General features: G+C 37.7%; 1 non-coding gene across 1 annotated transcript; it reads left to right on the top strand.

Moving 5' to 3' along the window:
- The first annotated feature begins 482 nt into the window (after positions 1–482).
- Positions 483–590, top strand: LOC148564440 (small nucleolar RNA R71). The gene has a single exon (XR_015885078.1). It is a non-coding gene; the product is annotated as a small nucleolar RNA R71 (small nucleolar RNA).
- Positions 591–20,351: the final 19,761 nt, after the last annotated feature.

Below are 20,351 nucleotides of genomic sequence, written 5' to 3'. Positions count from 1 at the left end.
CCATTATTAAAGCCTTGTTGAGGCTTTTGATCCTTCCATGAGAAATTTGGATGATTTCTCCATGTTGAGTTATAGGTGTTTCCATAAGGTTCACCTAAGTAATTCACCTCTGCTATTGCAGGGTTCTCAGGATCATAGGCTTCTTCTTCAGGAGAAGCCTCTTGAGTACTGTTGGATGCAGCTTGCATTCCATGCAGACTCTGAGAGATCATATTGACTTGCTGAGTCAATATTTTATTCTGAGCCAATATGGCATTCAGAGTATCAATCTCAAGAACTCCCTTCTTCATAGGCGTCCCATTATTCACAGGATTCCTTTCAGAAGTGTACATGAACTGGTTATTAGCAACCATGTCAATGAGTTCTTGAGCTTCTGCAGGCGTTTTCTTTAGGTGAATGGATCCACCTGCAGAAGTGTCCAATGACATCTTAGATAACTCAGACAGACCATCATAGAATATATCCAGGATGGTCCATTCTGAAAGCATGTCAGAAGGACACTTTTTGGTCAACTGTTTGTATCTTTCCCAAGCTTCATAGAGAGATTCACCTTCTTTCTGTCTGAAGGTTTGAACATCAGCTCTAAGCTTGCTCAGCTTTTGAGGAGGAAAGTACTTGGCTAAGAAAGCCGTGACCAGCTTATCCCAAAAGTTCAAGCTGTCTTTGGGTTGAGAATCCAACCATAATCTAGCTCTGTCTCTTACAGCAAAAGGGAAAAGCATGAGCCTGTAGACTTCAGGATCTACTCCATTAGTCTTAACAGTATCACATATCTGCAAGAATTCAGTTAAGAACTGAAAAGGATCTTCAGATGGAAGTCCATGAAACTTGCAGTTCTGCTGCATTAGAGAAACTAATTGAGGTTTCAGCTCAAAGTTGTTTGCTCCAATGGCAGGAATGGAGGTGCTTCTTCCATGTAAATTGGAATTAGGTGTAGTAAAGTCACCAAGCATCTTCCTTACATTATTATTATTTTCGGCTGCCATCTCCTCTGCCTGTTCGAAAATTTCTGAAAGGTTATCTCTGGATTGTTGTATTTTAGCTTCTCTTAATTTTCTCTTCAGAGTCCTTTCAGGTTCTGGATCTGCTTCCACAAGAATGTTCTTATCCTTGCTCCTGCTCATATGACAAAGAGGAAGGCACAGAAAAATAATAATAATAATAGAGATCCTTTATACCACAGTATAGGGATCCCTTTGTGAGTGGAAGAAAAGAGGGGGAGACAAAGAATGTGATGTAAAGGAAGAAATGCAACTGTACTGATGGAAGAGATGTGAGATGAGATGTTAGGATATGAATGAATAAATAGAATAGGATGGGGGAGGTATAATTTTCGAAAATTATTTTGAAAAGGAGTTAGTGATTTTTGAAAATTGGTTTTTGAAAATTTGTTAGTATTTTTCGAAAATTTTTTTGAAATAAAAATAAAAATAAAAATAATTAGTTAATTAAAAAGAAATTTTTGAAAAAGGGGGAGATATTTTCGAAAATTAGAGAGAGAGAGTTAGTTAGGTAGTTTTGAAAAAGTTAAGAAACAAACAAAAAGTTAGTTAGTTAGTTGAAACAAATTTTGAAAAGATAAGAAGTTAGGAAGTTAGAAAAGATATTTTGAAAAGATATTTTTGAAAAAGATAAGATAAGAAGATATTTTGAAAAGATATGATAGGAATTAGTTTTGAAAAAGATTTGATTTTTAAAATCACAATTAATGACTTGATTCACAAGAAATCACATGATATGATTCTAGAACTTAAAGTTTGAATCTTTCTTAACAAGCAAGTAACAAACTTCAAATTTTTTGAATCAAAACATTAATTGTTTAGTCATTTTCGAAAATTTTATATAAAAATAAGAAAAAGATTTTTGAAAAATATTTTTGGATTTTCGAAAATAACTAAGAATTTTGAAAAAGATTTGATTTTTGAAAAAGATTTTGAAAAAGATAAGATTTTCAAATTGAAAATTTGATTTGACTCATGAGAAACAATTTGATTTTAAAAATTTTTGAAAAAGTCAATCCAAATTTTCGAATTTGATGAGAGAAAAAGGGAAAGATATTTTTTTGATTTTTGAATTTTTATGATGCAAAAGAAAAACACTAAAAAGATGCAATGCATGAAAATTTTAGATCAAAACATGTGATGCATGCAAGAATGCTATGAATGTCAAGATGAACACCAAGAACACTTTGAATGTCATGATGAACATCAAGAACATATTTTTGAAAAATTTTTAATGCAAAGAAAACATGCAAGACACCAAACTTAGAATTCTTTAATGCTTATGCACTAAGAATTCAAGAATGCATATGATAAACATGAAAAGACACAAAACAAAAAATCATCAAGATCAAACAAGAAGACTTACCAAGAACAACTTGAAGATCATGAAGAACACTATGAATGCATGAATTTTCGAAAAAAAAATGCAAGATGCATATGCAATTGACACCAAACTTATAACATGACTCAGGACTCAAACAAGAACACAAAAATATTTTTGATTTTTATGATTTTCTAATTTTTTTTGGGTTTTTATTTTATATTTTTCGAAAATTAAAAGGAAAAATAAGGATTCCAAAATTTTTAATATGAATTCCAGGAATCTTGCCATGTTAGTCTAAAGCTTCAGTCCAGGAATTAGACATGGCTCACTAGCTAGCCAAGCTTTCAAAGAAAGCTCCAGTCCAAAACACTAGACATGGCCAATGGCCAGCCAAGCTTCAGCAGGTGATCAGAAACAGTAGCAGGTGGATTAACTCCAACTAACTTGCTCTTGATAACAAATTGCTGCCTCAGTCCAAATGAATTTAGACATGGCTTTACAGCCAGCCAGGCTGCAACATATAATTACATGGGCTGGAGTGATTAGTTGAATACCAATCCCAAAGTAGTTTGGGTATGGCTTTACAGCCAGATATGATTCAACATATTTCATGAAACACTAGAATTCATTCTTAAAAATTTTGAAGCCATAGAATAATTTATTTTTGAAAACATTTTTATTTTATTTTATTTTATTTTTTATTTATTTTTTTTTCGAAAACAAAGGAAGAGTTTTTGAAAGATTTTTGAAAAAATTTTTGAAAACAAAACAAAAAGAAAATTACCTAATCTGAGCAACAAGATGAACCGTCAGTTGTCCAAACTCAAACAATCCCCGGCAACGGCGCCAAAAACTTGGTGTTGTTGCCGGATCAAAAGGGAATCTGGCACTGATGTTACCGGACCAAAAGCTTGCCGAAGACTCAAACAATCCCCGGCAACGGCGCCAAGAACTTGGTGCACGAAATTGTGATGTCCAGGCTCAAACTATTCCTGGCACGTGAGCAACTTGGTACGCGTAATCGTGATTACACATTCATAATTTGTCACAACTTCGATACAACTAACCAGCAAGTGCACTGGGTCGTCCAAGTAATACCTTACGTGAGTAAGGGTCGAATCCCACGGAGATTGTTAGTATGAAGCAAGCTATGGTCACCTTGTAAATCTCAGTCAGGCAGATATAAAGTGATAATGGTGTTTTCGAATATTAATTAATAAAAGAGGGATAGAGATACTTATGTAGATTCATTGGCAGGAATTTCAGATAAGCGAATGGAGATGCTTTTCGTTCCTCTGAACCTCTGCTTTCCTGCTATCTTCATCCAATCAGTCTCACTCCTTTCCATGGCTGGCTTTATGTGATACATCACCACTGTCAATGGCTACTTTCGGTCATCTCACGGGAAAATGATCCAATGCCCTGTCACGGCACGGCTAATCGTCTGGAGGCATCACCCTTGTCAATGGCTTCATCTTATCCTCTCAGTGAATAATATGCTCACGCACCCTGTCACGGCACGGCTATTCATCTGTCGGTTCTCGATCATGCTGGAATAGGATTTACTATCCTTTTGCGTCTGTCACTAACGCCCTGCAATCGCGAGTTAGGAGCTCGTCACAGTCATTCAATCATTGAATCCTACTCGGAATACCACAGACAAGGTTTAGACCTTCCGGATTCTCTTGAATGCCGCCATCATTCTAGCTTACGCCACGAAGATTCTGGTTAGGAGATCTAAGAGATATTCATTCTAGCTTAATTCATGTAGAACGGAAGTGTTTGTCAGGCACGCGTTCATAAGGGAGAAGGATGATGAGCGTCACACATAATCATCACCTTCATCACGTTCTTGGGTGCGAATAGATATCTTAGAAGAGAAATAAGAAGAATTGAATAGAAAACAGTAGTACTTTGCATTAATCTTTGAGGAACAGCAGAGCTCCACACCTTAATCTATGGAGTGTAGAAACTCTACCGTTTGAAAATACATAAGTGAAGGTCCAGGCATGGCCGAGATGGCCAGCCCCTCTGGTCTATGAACAATGCGTTCAAAGATGATCCTAAGACCCTAAGATGATCAAAAGATGCTTAATACAGTAGTAAGAGGTCCTATTTATAATAAACTAGTCACTAGGGTTTACATGAGTAAGTAATTGATGCATAAATCCACTTCCGGGGCCCACTTGGTGTGTGTTTGGGCTGAGCTTAAGTGTAGCACGTGCAGAGGCCATTTGTGGAGTTGAACGCCAGTTTCTGTGCCAGTTTGGGCGTTCAACTCTGGTTTTGGATCCTTTTCTGGCGCTAGACGCCAGATTTGGGCAGAAGGCTGGCGTTGAACGCCAGTTTACGTCATCAATTCTTGGCCAAAGTATGGACTATTATATATTTCTGGAAAGCCCTGGATGTCTACTTTCCAACTCAATTGGAAGCGCGCCATTTCGAGTTTTGTAGCTCCAGAAAATCCACTTTGAGTTCAGGGAGGTCAGAATCCAACAGCATCAGCAGTCCTTTTTCAACCTCTGAATCTGATTTCTGCTCAAGTCCCTCAATTTCAGCCAGAAAATACCTGAAATCACAGAAAAACACACAAACTCATAGTAAATTCCAGAAATGTGAATTTAACATAAAAACTTATGAAAACATCCCTAAAAGTAACTAGATCCTACTAAAAACATACTAAAAACAATGCCAAAAAGCGTATAAATTATCCGCTCATCAATCGCCTCACTTCATTGGGAGTTTCTTGAGCGAGAACCCATTGAAGTCAATGAGACTATGGTGCGGGAATTCTATGCGAACTACCAAGATTGGAAACCTAAGTCAGTTTTCCTCCAGGGAAAGATGTTGGATACATCCGATCAAGCTCTTCAATCTATTCTGAATATCCCCCACATATCACTTGAGAAGGATGACTATTTCAAGATCAAAGTGGATGTCTTCAAAGGAAGAGTATCTCTGACTCCCATTCTTGAGAGAATAGGCCGTCCTCGTGCATCTTGGGAGTATAGGAAGGGAAGGAATTCTGTTCCCACTAGTATTGCATACTCTGATTTGAATGCTGAAGCTCGTATATGGCATCAGATTGTGGCAGACTACATCATCCCAAGCACCCACACTACCCATGTGAGATTTAGAACTGCTTTGCTATTGTGCGGTATTATGCAAGGGAAGCATATAGCCATCTTACCTTTATTGCGCAGATCGATTTGGAAATTAGTTAAGAAGAAGAATATCAGCATTCCATTTTTGTCGATGGTGATGCGCTTAGCAAACGCAGCAGGGGTAGAGAGGCGACCAACGGACATCATGTTCAGGATTCCTAGAGGCAACAAGTTCATTTCGACTGGAGATTTGGAGAGATCAACAAACACAACCCCCTCCAAGAGGAAGACACCCACAACACCACCATGAAGTCTACCAACTTCATCAACTGCTTTACCCTTTCTCCGTCCTCTTCCGAAATTATTACTAGATATCTTGCACGACATCCACAACATGGATCATTTGGAGCAAAAGCGTTTTTAGTGGATATCAGCACAGCTAGAAGGAAGAGACCCCGGCCCAATTCCTATAGCTTCATTCGAGCTAGCTAGGGAGGAGCATAATGCAGTTGACCAACCCATTTCTGAGCCCACCAGCTGAAGGTGGCCCCTCTTCATCCTCCCGGATCGTAAGCATGCATGGAGGACCGTGCACAAATTAAGTGTGTGGGAGGATCGATGACTTCAAGGGGGTAAAAGTTTATCTTTTAAAGACACTTTGCAATGTTTCTTGTAGTACTTTTTCTTCATCTTGAGTAGTTTTTCTATTGCATCTTGTTTGATTTGTTGTGAATATTTCTTTATCGTTTATGGATATTTAGTAGTTAATATTTACATATTGCATGATAGAATGAATAAGTTGGTGAAACACCAAGGAATTTCCATGAAACCTTTTTCTAAGGGCATACCATTGATTGAATAAAAGAAAAATTGTGTTTACCAACTTGCTTGTAGTATTTTGTTTGTAGAACATGGAAAAGAGCTCGAACAACATGCCTTGTGAGATTTGAGCCTTAATAGATGGTTGCACTTTTCAACCATAATATTGTTCTTGTGTGTGATTATACTCCTTTTTGATTGTCATCATTGATTTGCATGATTCTTTATGTCCTGTATTTGTGTTTGGATGCATTTAGCATGATTGAGGCCATTTTTGATGATAAACTCACTAACCTATATGGCCAACCTGCGCATTCACCTTTGTGAACCCCTTTGAGCCTATGAATCCCCTTTTGTTCTGATGATAACACATTACTCCCCTTAAGCGAGAAAAAAAAACCATTGATGTCCCTGAATTACTCTTTGATTAGCTTGGGGTGGATTAGTGTGTAAAGTCTAAGTGTGGGGGAATTTTGGGAAGCATTGGTGATAGAGGCATGAACTCAATGTGAAAATTTTTGGCAATTAGGTAATGCTCATGCATTCCATTAATTAAAACATATGCATTCATAGTTCAAATAATTTAAAAAAAAAACTTGTGCATAACAAAGTATAAAATAAAAGAATAAATAAAGGATGCATATGCCATGTTTGAAAAGAAAATTTACGAGTGAGGTGAGATAGAAAAAGGAAATGGGTAGAAAGGTTGCATTGTTATGTGTATATAGGTGATGTAGGATTAGGTGGATGCTCAAGCTAATCAAAGAACTAATTCTTTAAGTCCACTTGACCATAATTCATCCTACCTAAACCCTAGCCCCATTATATCCCTCTAAAGACCTCATGATATTTGTTATTCATGCATTAAATACTAGTTGATTGTTAGATGACTTGCAAGTCTTTGAAAGCATAAAAAAGGAGAATTGAGTGGTTAAACCCTAAACACTGAGCGAATTGAGTGGATACACATCCGGTAAGGGGTTCGATCGCTCAATTCTATGTTCTTACACCTCATGTTGTATCTTCTTGCAAGTTGTTTAATTGGATAGTTTTGATAAACTTAATTCAATTATCTAGGACATTGATCTTAATGCATGAACTCTTTGCATTGGCCCTAAAGCTTTCTTGTGATAGATTGGAATTTGGTGGTTTGTTTGTACCAACTCTCATCGTAGTACATATTAGCGATTAGCCTTAGGATAGTTACATGCATTTAAGTAGTATATAGCATAAGTCATTTTCCCTTTCATCTATCTCCTTTGTGTGTGGTTAGCATGAGGATATGCTAGTGTTTAAGTGTGGGAGAATTGATGAATCCATATTTGATGATGATTTTTGGTTAGAATTGAATGAATTTTCATCACATTAACTTGCACTTATTCCCTTGAATAGCATGCTTTTGAACTCTCCTCCCAAATTGCTCTTGATTATGAAAATATGCTCTTTTGTGCCTAATTTAATCTATTTTATTCTATTTGCCTTCCATTTGATGCCTTGATGTTGTTGGTGAGTGATTTCAGGTGTATAAGGTAGGAATGGGTTGGAGAAAATGGAAGAAGAGTATGCAAAGTGGAGGAAACAAGAAGAATCAAAGGAGATGAGCTTAGAGACCTGTGCATGCGCACAGCTGCCCAAGCAGAGCGCGTGGATTGTTTCGATCACGTCGCGCGTCCAACCAAGCATCACCTAGTGTGCGTGCGCACAACTACTTGTACGTACGCACATGACGGGATTTTTGCCAAAGTGTGCGAACGCACACGCCTGTGCGTCCGCACAGGTGTCCGCACATGACTTCATTTAAATGGCACGTGACTTGCGATTTTGAGGCCCATTTTTGAAGTCTTTTAGCTCGTATTAGAGGGGGAAATGAGGACATAACATAGCATATCATTAGTATAGTTTAGGAGTAGTAGTAGGAAACTTTTAGTTTAGGTTTTTCTCTAAGTTTTTCATCTTCTCTACTAGGGTTTATATTAGGATTTTACATTCAAGTGCCATTTCCAATTTTGATCTTGGATTTTGCTAGCTTTCATTGTAAGTATTCTCTTGTTATTACTCTTTATAGTTACATTTTCATTACTCTTTCTTCTAATTCAAGTTATAGTTCAATTTTACTTCTCTCGTGCAATTTCAATTTCTTGTTGATGAATTTGATGTTTGATGTTTGTTACATGCTTTCTTGTGTTATTCTTGTTGATTGAGATTAATTGTTGCTTTTAGTTTCAAGTCTTTTCTCATTTTTCCAATGTTTAAAGTTCTTGCCCACCAAGTATTTGACAAAATGCCAAACATGGTTTTAGACTAAATTTTTGGTTCTTGGCTTGGGTAAAGTGAGCAATTAGGTTTTTAGAGTTGGAATGTCCAACATTTAGTTTCAATTCTTGGATTGTTAATTGTTCTTGTTCCCACTATCGCTAAGTTGTTGCTAAGGCAATTAGCAAGCAATTTAGGATTTGTGGGTTAAGGACACTTATGCTCATTTAACTTAGTTTTTGATGTGAGGGCTGATCAAGTGAAACTAATCCATCATAATTGTCATAGTTCTGGTTCCAACAAGGAACGGACCCTTAGCTCACTCTGATGAGCGGATAATTTATACGCTTTTCGGCATTGTTTTTACATAGTTTTTAGTATGATTTGATTAGATTTTAGTATATTTTTATTAGTTTTTAAATAAAAACCATATTTCTGTACTTTACTATGAGTTTGTGTGCTTTTCTGTGATTTCAGGTAATTTCTGGCTGAAATTGAGGGACTTGAGCGAAAATCAGATTCAGAGGCTGAAGAAGGACTGCAGATGTTGTTGGATTCTGACCTCCCTGCACTCAAAGTGTATTTTCTTGAGCTACAGGAGCCCAAATGGCGCGCTCTCAATTGAGTTGGAAATTAGACATCCAGGGCTTTCCAACAGTATATAATAGTCCATACTTTGCTCGAGTTTAGATGACGCAAACTGGCGTTCAACGCCAGCTTTCTGCCCTATTCTAGAGTTAAACGCCAGAAACAGGTTGCAAAGCAGAGTTAAACGCCAAAAACAGGTTACAAACTAGCGTTTAGCTCCAAGGAAGACCTCTATACGTGAAAGCTTCAATGCTCAGTCCAAACACACATCAAGTGGGCCCGGAAGTGGATTTCTGCATCATTTACTCATTTCTGTAAACCCTAGTAACTAGTTTAGTATAAATAGGACTTTTTACTATTGTATTTACATTGGATCTTTGATTAGTTTTATGCTATCTTAGACCTTTATGGAGGCTGGCCATTCGGCCATGCCTGGACCATCATCACTTATGTATTTTCAACGGTAGAGTTTCTACACACCATAGATTAAGGTGTGGAGCTCTGCTGTTCCTCATGAATTAATGCAAAGTACTATTGTTTTTCTATTCAATTCAAGCCTATTTCTTCTCAAAGATATTCATTCGCACACAAGAACATGATGAATGTGATGATTATGTGACGCTCATCATCATTCTCACTTATGAACGCGTGCCTGACAAACACTTCCGTTCTACATGCAAACAAGCTTGAATGTGTATCTCTTAGCCTTCTGATCGTGAGATCAGAGTCTTCGTGGTATAGGCTAGAACTATTGGCAGCCATTCTTGAGGTCCGGAAAGTCTAAACCTTGTCTGTGGTATTCTGAGTAGGATCCAGGAAGGGATGGCTGTGACGAGCTTTAAACTCGCGAGTGCTGGGCGTAGTGACAGACGCAAAAGGATTACTGAATCCTATTCCAGTATGATCGAGAACCGACAGATGAATAGCCGTGCGGTGACAGCGCATCTTGGACCATTTTCACTGAGAGGACGGGAAGTAGCCATTGACAACGGTGATGCCCTACATAAAGCTTACCATGGAAAGGAGTATGAAGGATTGGATGAAAGCAGTAGGAAAGCGGAGATTCAAAAGGAACTAAGCATCTCTATACGCTTATCTGAAATTCTCACCAATGAATTGCATAAGTATCTCTATCCTATTTTATATTTTAATTATATTTTAAATATCAATTCACCATAACCATTTGAATCCGCTTGACTGAGATTTACAAGGTGATCATAGCTTGCTTCAAGCCGACAATCTCCGTGGGATCGACCCTTACTCACGTAAGGTTTATTACTTGGACGACCCAGTGCACTTGCTGGTTAGTTGTGCGAAGTTGTGACAAAGAATTGAGATTACGATTGTGCGTACCAAGTTGTTGGCGCCATTGAGATCACAATTTCGTGCACCAAGTTTTTGGCGTCGTCGCCGGGGATTGTTCGAGTTTGGACAACTGACGGTTCATCTTGTTGCTCAGATTAGGTAATTTTATTTTAATTTTAAGCTTTTTATTTTTATTCTTCTATTTTTGAAAAATTTTCAAAAAAAAAAAATAAATATATAAAATAAAATTTCAAAAATAAATTATTCTATGGCTTCAGAATTTTTAAGAATGAATTCGAGAGTTTCACGATGATCTGTTGAATTCTGGCTAGCTGTGAAGCCATGTCTAATCCTTTGGACCGAGATTTCAACTTATGATCACAAGAGTCCGTGGATTCTCATCTAATCAGCTGTTATATGCCTGATTTGTATCTGCTGAAGCTTGGCTGGCCATTGGCCATGTCTAGTGTTTTGGGCCGGAGCTTTCACTGAAAGCTTGGCTGGCTAGTAAGCCATGTCTAATTCCTGGACCGGAGCTTTAGACTAACATTGCATGATTCTTAGAATTATCATTAGAAATTTTGAAGTCCTTATTTTTCCTTTTCAAAAGAATTTTTGAAAAATCCAAAAAAAAAGAATTTATAAAATCATAAAACCAAAAATAAATTGATGTTTCTTGTTTGAGTCTAATGTCAATTGCATCTTCTCAATTTTGCTTTAAAATTTTCGAAGAACACCTGCATGAAACTGTTCTTCATAATCTTCAAGTTGTTCTTGATGATTTTCTTTGTTTGATCTTTGCATTTTTATGTTGTGTCTTTTCTTGTTTTTCATATGCATTTTCAATTTGTTAATGTCTAATTATTGTCAATTTCTAAGTTTGGTGTCTTGCATGTTTTTCTTTTCTTAAAATTTTTTCAAAAATAAGTTCTTGGTGTTCATCTTGACATTCAAAGTGTTCTTGCATGCATTAGTTGTTTTGATTCATAATTTCTATGTTTTGTGTCAATTTTGTGTTTTTCTCTCTCCTCATTAAAAATTCAAAAATAAAAAAAATATCTTTTCCTTATTCTTCTCATAAATTTCAAAAATTTGGATTGACTTAGTCAAAAATTTTTCAAAATTTAGTTGTTTCTTATGAGTCAAATCAAATTTTCAATTTAAAAATTCTATCTTTTTCAAATCTTTTTCAAAAATCAAATCTTTTTCAAATCTTTTTCATTTTTTTTCATAATTTCGAAATTTTTAAATTTTGATTTTCAAAATCTTTTTCCTATTTTTATCTCATATTTTCGAAATTAATGCTAACCATTAATGTGATTGATTCAAAAAATTTTAAATTTGTTACTTGCCTAGTAAGAAAGGTTCAATCTTTAAATTTTAAAATCATATCTTTTTGTTTCTTGTTAGTCAAGTAATCAACTTTAATTTTCAAAATCAAATCTTTTTAAATTTCTTTTTCAAATCTTTTTCAAAATAAATGTCAATCACATCTCTTTCAAAATCAATTTCAAAATCTTTTCTAACCTCTTATCTTTTCAAATTGATTTTCAAATATTTTTCAAATTAATCCTATCTTTTTGTTTGATTCTTGTCTTTTTCAAAACTACCTAACTAATTCTCTCTCTCTAATTTTCGAAAATCACCTTCCTCTTTTTCAAAATTCCTTTTTAATTAACTATTTGTTTTAAATTCTAATTTGATTTAATTTTATTTTCCTTTCTTAATTTTCGAATTTTAACTTTAATTTTAAAATTAAAAATAAAAATATTTTTCTTTTCTTTTCAATTATTTTCGAAAATTTTTCTCTCTCTCATCTCCTTCTAATTATTTATTTATTTACTAACACTCCTCTTCATCTCAAAATTCGAACCCTCTCTTCCTTTTGGTGTTCGAATTTCTCTTCTTCTATTCCTTTCTTCTTCTACTCACATAAAGGAATCTCTATACTATGACAGAGGATTCCATATTTTCTTTTCTATTTTCTTCTTTTGCATATGAGCAGGAACAAGGATAAGAACATTCTTGTTGAAGCTGATCCTGAACCTGAAAGGAATTTGAAGAGGAAGTTAAGGGAAGCTAAACCACAACTCTCTGGAGAAAATCTGACAGAAATTTTCGAAAAAGAAGGAGACATGGCTGAAAATAATAACAATGCAAGGAAGATGCTTGGTGACTTTACTGCACCAAATTCCAATTTACATGAAAGAAGCATCTCAATCCCTGCCATTGGAGCAAACAATTTTGAGCTAAAGCCTCAATTAGTTTCTCTGATGCAACAGAACTGCAAGTTTCATGGACTTCTGACGTTAGGATTTTTGCTGGTAAAGAATTTTATAAAAATAGTCGCGTTGTAAGTATAGTTTCTAAGCCAACAGAAAATCGCTTCATACAAACGTTTTGGTTGTCACAAGTAACAAACCCCTAAAAATTAATAACCGAAGTATTTAAACCTCGGGTCGTCTTCTCAAGGAACTGCAGGGAGGTATGTTCTTACTATTGGTTATGAAGATTGTAAATTGGGGGTTTTAAAAGTAAGGAGCAAGTAATTTAAATGACAGGTAAAATAAATAAATAACTGTAAAATAAACTCTTGGCAAGGTATGAGAAATTAGAAGTCCTATCCTAGTTATCCTTATCAATGGAGATGAGAATTGAATCTTAATCCCACTTAGTTAGCCTTTACTAAAGCAAAGGAAGATCAAGTGGAATAATTAGTCTGATCTTCAGGTCCTAGTCAATTCCTAAGAAAGGACTGGAATTATTGAAGTTCAATTCAATTAGCAAAGATAACAATTATCGATCACGTTGAGTTTGATAACTCCTGAGTTACTGATTTCTTAACCAAGACCAAAAGGGGAAGGGTAAATCTACTGGAATAAAAATGTCTTCAGATTGGAAGTAACATAAATAAAAGAGAGCAATAATAAACTGAAATACTTCAAATAACATTAATTAAGAGAATTATCTGTAACATAGGAAAGTTCATAAATTAAATTAAGAGAATAAATAATTAATAGGAATGTTGAACCTGATAAAAAGGGACAATCATGAAAGCAAGAAAAAATCCTAAATCCTAATCCTAAGAGAGAGAAGAGAGAACCTCTCTCTAAAAACTACATCTAAATCATGAAAAGTGAATAATCGGAGACTCTCCTTTGACTGGATGCATTCCCCCACTTTATAACCTCTAATCTGTGCTTTCTGTACTTGGATCTGGGCTAAAAAGGGCTTCAGAAATCGCTGGGGGAATTTTCTGTAATTTTTTGTGCGTGGCCTCTGTAACGCGTCCGCGTGGGTCACGCGGTCGCGTATTCTGGAGTTTTCCTTATCACGCGTTCACTTCGGTCATGCGTCCGCATCATCTGCGTTCTGCTCAAGACGCGCGTTCACGTCATTCATGCATTCGCGTCGCTGTCTTTTCGCGCCAGGCATGCGGCCGCGTCGCCCACGCGTTTGCGTCGCTGCTAGTTTCTTCAAAAACTCCATTTTGTGCTTTCCTTCCATTTTTGTATGTTTCCTTTCCATCCTTTAAGTCATTCTTGTCTTTAGAATATCTGAAACTACTTGACACACAAATCACGGCATCGAATGGTAATAAAGAGTAATTAAAATAATTATTTTTAAAGCATAGAAAACATGTATTTCACATATATCACATAATAAGGAAGGAAAAGTAAAACCATGCAATTAACATGAATAGGTGAGTGAAGGATTGAATAAATCACTTAAATTAGGCACAAAATATATCGTAAAATATGGGTTTATCAACCTCCCCACACTTAAACAATAGCATGTCCTCATGGTAAATCCAAGATAAAGAGTAAGGTTAAAGTTAAAGTGGTGGAATCTCATGCAATGCAATCTATTCTAAATGCAACTACCTAAATGAATCATGCAATTCTAATTGTCATTCACTTGTATATAAAACTTACATGTAGTTGAGTTAATTAACATTCTCAAGGAATCATATATTCATAGCCAAACCTTAGATAATGTTAAAGCACTTTTACAATTGAGATGGGAAAGAAAAATATTGTACAAACTTGCAAGATAATTAACAATTTAAGCAGAGATATATGTTGATGAGCTATTGAACCCTCACTGGATTTTGTGTTTACTTTCTAGTCACTCAATGTTTATTGGGTTAATCACTCTATTCTTCTTTTTTATCCTTACTTTCTATAACTTTGTTCTTCATCTAACCAATCAACAATTACAGAATACAGACATACAAAAATCATGAGGTCTTTATTTAAGGTTGTAATGGGGCCAAGGTAAAGGTAAGGGTATATGTATAAGGCTAAGTGAGCTAATAAGTGAATCCTTGATTAGTCTAAGATCTCACCTAACATACATATTTTGTAATTCAAAGGTTTTTTTTTTTTACCTATTTACCCAAATTTTCTCACTTTGTATTGCAAGCTCATATATTAACTTTAACTTTTGTCCCATGTGCATTGATTCCTTTTATTTTTCAATTGGAGAATTTTTGTATCCCCTTTATTTAAATAAAATTTTTTTATGCACATGGTAATTTAATTGTTTTGATTTCACATGAGCATGCTTCCCAAAACTTTTATTTTGAAATGTCTTTATTCTTTTTAACTTTCTACCTTTGTTTCTATAATTCATGTTCCCATAAGGTTCCCCACACTTAAACAATACACAATTTCTATCTTAAGCTAACCAGGGATTCAACTTGGGATTTTTTTTTATTTTTCTGCTTAAGGCTAGTATTGTGGTTTATAGAACAAGAGGGGATTAAAAGCTCAAGGGGGCTAACAAGGGTGATGTAAAAGGTAGGCTAATTTTGGGATAAGTGAGCTAGAATCAAACAATGGCCTCAATCACTTTTTTGGTATGTATCTATATTCTATAATTGGACATATAGATTAAAACAAAGTAAAGAACATCAGAATAAAAAGGAAGGGCGAAACACATAGGAAAAAAATATTTTGGTTTGAATGTAACCATACAATTAAGCTCAAAACTCACAGGCTGTGTGTTCTCTAGCTCAAAAATCATATCTCAGATATATATGTCATGCAAGTGAAAAATTAAGAGTTCCTATTATTCTCAATGTAAACCTTAGGGTGGCTTTAAAGTTTTAGTGTTTCTCCTTGATGAAATGTTGTTAACTAACTAACATGTAATGCTATATATACAAGGTGTTGATTGTTTTCTTTATATTAAAGTCTCTAGTTTACTTTCTTTTTTTATTTTCAATTTAAACCAAACTTATCATATGCTAAAAGGGTAAACTATACTAATTAATCCACATATTCTATAGCTAATAAGTTAGAATTGTAACTAAACTAACTGGCTAAAATATGAACTAAAGTGCAAAATGCAGAAAATAGAGTAAAAATACATGAAAAGAGCAATGTATAAGTACTGAGGAATAAAAATAAAGATCAAAATACAGAAAAGTAATAAAATAAAAAGAGTTTGTAGTGGTTCACCAAGAAAAATACGCCAGAGATGGCGACCTCCCCACACTTAATATAAAGCATCGTCCTCGATGCTCACTCAAGCAGGGTGTGAAGGAGTGTCATCACTGGAAGGATGTGTGGCTGGAGTCTCTGTGGTGGTGGCCTGAGGGTCTACCTGCTGCAGAGGAGGTGCTGACTAAATAGGAACCTCTGGGTCTGCAGCCTGAATTTGATGCGGAGCCTCCTGCTGTAGCGCAGCCTGCTCAACTTGCTCCGGGCCTGCCTGCTCAGCCTCTCTCTGTGGATGGGTCTCCGCCTCATGATCATCCGCCTCCTCCTCAGATGGCTCTGATGGTGTGTCAGGCTCAGAGGGGATGTCACTGCCAGATCGTATTAGCAGCTTTAGGTGCTCATAGCGTCATTTGCTGCGACGCTCAGATCTCTCATATTGGCACCGGTTGCAGCGCTCCATCTGGTCTAGCTACTGAAATAGGCGGTGCACAAGGTGATAAACTGGCTCTGAGGCAGTGGAAGTGCAGTGGTGGTAGCTGGGGTAGCAGTAGATGAAGAGGGGCCAGCTGAAGATGTGGCTGTCTCATCAGGTGCAGTGAGGAATGGAGGTCTGTAGCCCAAAGCCAGAAAGTTCCTGTTGTGAGGGATAATCTTCTTGCATTCTGCAGCAGGTGGCTTCTCATCAGCATCCTCCCAAGGCACGTCAGCTCGACGGCCGAGCTGGGTAATCAGATATGGGAAGGGGAGAGTGCCTCTGACGTGGACCCTGGCCATGTAGTACTGGAAGAATCGTGACAGGTACAGGTCCTTACCCTCCATCACGCACCAGAGGAGGATGATCATAGCGACAGGTAGCTCCGTCTCATGAGTACTCGGCATAATAAAGTTGCTCAGGATCTGGTGCCAGAGCTGAGCCTCATCATTTAAGTATATCCGCTTGATTCCCTTAGGCATGGTGGTGTTCTGACCCATGACCCATGGGACAGTCGGGTCAAGGGCTATCCTTGCCTTGACCGCATCCCAGTCAAACTTCATGAAGCGCATGTCCTCCTCAGTCTTTTGGTAACCATCAAGCTGATCGGATTTAGGCTGAAGCTGCAGAATATCCTCAATGGCCTCTTCAGTGACCAGTATCTGCTTCCCTCTTAGGTTCACTGCATCTAGGGAAGTTTTAAAGTAATTGCAGTAAAACTCTCTTACCCAAGAAGTAGTGACCTCTGTCAGGTTTCTCTCCAGGAAGAACCAGCCTCTTTGTTTGATCTGATCGGAGGTGTATTGCTGGAGTTCTTCCAGAATTTTCAGAGTCCGCTCCAGGTAAGGTTCCTGGAGGTTGCAAACACTGGATACTTCAGCTCGCAGTATCTGTTTGCAAACTTTATGGGATCAGTGGCAGGGAGTAGCTGGTCAGCCTTCTCCTGCGGGGTAAAGTGTTTCTCCCGCCAGGAGTCATCATGCATGATGTCCAGGATGGACATAGAGGATTCTCCTCTTTTCCGTTTGCCAGTTGTTGCCTTTCCTTATCCTTTTCTTAGAGTGTCAGACATCCTGAAAAATAGAAATTTATGAGATAATAAAAAACAGGAAAATAAGTAGGCAAATAACAAAATAAGCACAAAGTGGCAAAGGAGCAGTAGAATAATTAAATGAGTTGAAGAATTGTGCATTTTGGATTGGTTCGGGAATAAAAAGCTGAGATGAGAAATTTCAATCCAAAAAGTAATAGAATTCATGTTAATTAGGAAAAAACCATAAACATGCCTTGAGTTAAAAAGTAAAAGTGAAGAGTTAGTCAAAAAGCAGAGGGGGTTGTTAGAAAGGTAAAAGTGGTTTTAAATTGAAAAAGAGGTTAGAAATAAAAAATCAGTGAGTTAGTAAAAAGAAAGTTAAGGTAAGCGGCATGATGATTGGTTTCTAAGTAACAAGAATTTCATAATTTGAAGCAACAAACAACTCATATTTAAGCAGGGAAATCAAGGTGTTGATGATTCATATAGATATACCAATAACGAAAATTTGAAATCAAATCATCAATAATGTGATTTATAAACCGGGGAAACAAAAGGAATAAGAATGCTGGCCCGTGCATTCATGAATTGGTTTGGTGAAAGCTAAAGAAAGCAAAATTGAAAATGCCAAAACCAAGACATGAATGAGAATCAAAACGATTTATAGAAAATTGGGCAGCATTCCGGCTAAAATTGGATGTTCCCAGAAAATAAACAGCAAGCAGAATAGTTCATATAAACTAAAATAAACTGCAAATAGATAAAAATAATATGAACATGAAAGAGCAGTCGCAATAGCAGCATGAACAGTAAGAACATCATATGAACAATACTTAGATCACAGCAACAGCAGAATTGCGAAAATTATAAAACAAGTAGCAAGAACAGTGCAATTAAACAGGCCTAAATCCACTAACCACATCCTAGGCTACCTAACAACCTAGAATCTACTACAAACATGCATATCTAACTAGCGTAATGTGGAACGTAAACGGAAAAAAATATGCAATTAACTACGAATTGAAAGAGTGGCGTTTGCGGAACCTGGTGGGCGTATGAATGAAAGTAGGGCAGAGAGATGGTAGGGGAGTGGTGGTGGTGGTGACTGACGCGGTGGTGCAGGCGGTTGGCGCGGCGGTGGTGGCTGTCTGGTGGTAGGGGGTTCGGATAGGGGTAATGGGAGGGGTAGGGGTTAAGGGGGAAGGATGGGAGGGGGTGTGGGTGGTGGTGGGAGGCGCGGCTGTGATGGAGCATTAGCGGTGGCTGTGCGGTGGAGGGAGCAGCGGTGGTGGAAGGGGAAGAGAAGAGAGGGAAGAAAGAGAGGGAAGGGTGGCGTCGCGGTCGTGGCTGGGTGGCGAGGGTGGTGCGGCGGTTGAAGGTGGTTGGCTGGGGGTGGTGGTGGTTGGGGGTGGGTTGCAGAGAAGAGAGGGAGAAGAAGGGGTTGGAGGGGGGGGGGGGGAGGGGCGCGACAGGATAGGGTTTCGCGTCACTGGGGGGGTTAATGAATTTGAATCCACGCGATCGCGTGAGGCATGCGATCGCGTCGCTGGAAATTGTGCTAAACGCACAATTCCAGCGTCGTTTCAGTGCAACTCTCTGTCTCTACTGGGGTGTCATGATATCCGTGCGACGCGAACACGTCGCTCACGCTATCGCGTGGCCTGGATGTTGTGCAAGTGACGCGATCGCGTCAGGGACGCGACCGCGTGGGTCGTTTTACGCGAAATGCACAACAGCCGCACAATTCCTGCCCAGATTTTTGGGCGTTGGATTTTTACGCCGATCTCCAGATCACGTGGCCGCGTGAATGACGCGGACGCGTGGGAGGTGGTTTTCGCAACTGTCGTGATCGCATGTGCAATGCGGTCGCGTCGCACGCCCTTTTTTTTTATATGCAATTATGCACTTATGCTGTATGCAATGCTAATGAATAATATTCGGGTTTAATTGAAAAGGAATAAAAATAAATAACACGAAATAAAACTGAAAAAAGAAAGGACCATACCATGGTGGGTTGTCTCCCACCTAGCACTTTTAGTTAAAGTCCTTAAGTTGGACATTGGATGAGCTTCCTATTATGGTGGCTTGTGCTTAAATTCATCTAGAAATCTCCACCAATGCTTGGAATGCCAACAGTCTCTGGGGTCCCAAACTAGGCATGTAAAGCTTTTGAGCAGCTTCAAACAGATTTTCAGGCTCCCAGGGTGACGAATGTCAGAATAGATTCCAGGATCCCAAACTTTACTTTTAAATCCGCCTTCGTCTTGATCTATATTTTTCCATCCGGGCGGTTTAGAAATTAGATTCTCACCAAGATAACCAAACATTTTCCGAGATCCATTCGATTGAACATGATGCCAATCCGTGCACTTCGAGTTGAAGCGTGGAACCTTATTGAACCTTGTGCACCAGCTCTAAGTGTGAGCTATTTCCCTCTTACTCTTAAAGCCGCAGAGAGCTCTAAGATGGCCATCTGTTTCAAGCAAACCATATTCAAGTGGAAAAGTAAAGATAAAGGTTAAGGATTGTACCCACTTGAAGCTTGTATTAGGTGGTAATGGCCTTTGGATAGATGTTTCCAGTGGTTCTGTAAGCTCTACTCCCTTGTGCTCTTTTGTGAATTTCTTCACTTCCTAGCAGAATTCTTCAAATGCAACATCGTCCTGATCAAAGTCTTCTATGTCTTCCGTATCACTCAAGTCATAAGCTGGAGGTTGAGAGAAATCTATCTCCGTATCTTCTTCGTATTCACTTGGATAAGGTTCTTCAATCTCATAGAATTCACTTGCGGATGCAAGTTCATTACTAGGAGAACTTGACTTGTGACTATCATCATAAAGGAAACTTGCTTCTTGGATTATTCCGTCTAGTTCCTCATAAAAGACTTGCCTTGGGGGTTGTGCACTATCCTCCTTAGCATCAATTGTAATGTCCTTGACATAATTCTCCATAATTCTGGATTCCCATGGAAGTTCAGTGTCTCCTAAGTCTTTAACCAACTCTTC

Source organism: Arachis ipaensis, chromosome B5 (assembly GCF_059453495.1).
Source record: "Arachis ipaensis isolate K30076 ecotype BB chromosome B5, ASM5945349v1, whole genome shotgun sequence".
Classification (NCBI taxonomy): domain Eukaryota; kingdom Viridiplantae; phylum Streptophyta; class Magnoliopsida; order Fabales; family Fabaceae; genus Arachis; species Arachis ipaensis.
The sequence above is the reverse complement of the archived record's forward strand: the minus strand, read 5'-3'. Positions and strand labels throughout refer to the sequence as shown.